The following is a 1692-nucleotide window of genomic DNA, read 5'->3' on the forward strand; positions in this document are numbered from 1 at the left end:
CAGAAAGCTGGCGAAGTAAAAACTATGCCTTTGAATTTGTAAACTCAATCAATGATATAGTGGAGAACGAGACTATGTGCAGTGTTAAAAATGCACCCTGGCATACACTGATAGTAGATGAGAGCACTGACATATCAGTACACCAAATGCAAGTCCTATATATTAAGACGTGAGGTACAATTTAAGTCAGATTGGTGTGTATTCCAGTGACATTTATTAAGATATTTTAATTATGGATATTAATCATCAAATGCTCTTACTACTAAATAATTTACGGGCAGTAGAAAAGCTAATAGGCGTGAAAAGGCGTGATATTGGTGTGTGGCCGCTATGTACCGTATTTTTCGGACTATAAATCACTGTTTTTTTTCTTAGTTTGGCAGAGGGTGCGTCTTATTTTCTGGAGCGACTTATATGTGAACTTATTCACACATTATTATATCATTGTTGCTAGTTAGCATGTTCTTTATGCTATAGTTATCTGAATAACTCTAAATAGCTATGTTACATTGACATACCAGGCATGTTCTCAGTTCGTTGTTTATGAGTCATGTAATGTTATCATACCGTGCACTTATTCAGCCTGTTGTTCTTTATTGTATTTTTATTCTAAATTGCCTTTCAAAATGACATGTCTGTTCTTGGTGGTGGATTATACCAAATAAATTTCCCCCCAAAATGCAACTAATACGCCGGTGCGACATATATGTTTTTTCCTTTTCATTGCGCATTTTTTGGCTGGTGTGACTTATAGTCCAAAAAATACGGTGCACATCTGATGTTGCTCACTGTGGGCCGCAGTGTGCTCAGGGAGATTGTGTGTTCGCTCAGACACATGACAAATTAGAGGGAACATTACAGGTAGTCCCCAGGTTACGAACGAGTTCCGTTCCTACGCTGGTGACGTAACCCGAATTTCCACGTAAATCGGAATGAACCCTTTAAGTACCCCAAAATAACGCTGAATCTAAGCTTTCCAAAAACGTAATACAAAACATGTATTACACGTCATTATACTGTCCACGCCAAGATGTTGGAGCTAAATTCAAGCTAGACAGCGGCATAAGCTCCGAAATGACAATGTCTGACGTTCGTGTGGTTTGCTGACTTTATTCAGTTGCTCATGACATCAACACTTGCAGAATGAAACTAAAATAAAAAATGAAATTAAATTAGTTTAATCTTCCATAATAGCAATTCAAATTTGCGTTTATAACTAGCTGCTGATGCAGCAATAACAATTCACACAAACGATTAGCATGTAAGTATTAGCGTTTGACAATCATCATAAACAATCACATCAACTCGCCCCAAGTATTCGACCACAGTCGAAAACGGACAATAAACAGTACAAAAGGTGTTATATAAAGTTGTTGTCTCTGTGGATGCTTCACAAGAAACAAATATGCGCGCAGGCTTGCAGCACTTTCCCCTCTGTCTTCGTGGGAGCTAATGGCTTTTCCTCATGTGTGTGCGTGCACTTTTCTTCGTGTGCGCAAATATGTTCTTTTTCGTGTGTACATGCGCTCTTACTCGCGTGCGGAAGTACTACACGCGCTACACTTCCTGCGCCAAAATAAAAGCATGCATCACAAAACAAAGATCAACATTGTAAGAAAAAAAAAAAAACAAAAACGACTGGACTCGAAACGAGACTTCGGCGTTGTCAAGTAAAAATCACGTAAATCGGGT

The sequence above is a fragment of the Corythoichthys intestinalis genome, chromosome 16, assembly GCF_030265065.1.
Source record: "Corythoichthys intestinalis isolate RoL2023-P3 chromosome 16, ASM3026506v1, whole genome shotgun sequence".
In the NCBI taxonomy this organism is placed as follows: domain Eukaryota; kingdom Metazoa; phylum Chordata; class Actinopteri; order Syngnathiformes; family Syngnathidae; genus Corythoichthys; species Corythoichthys intestinalis.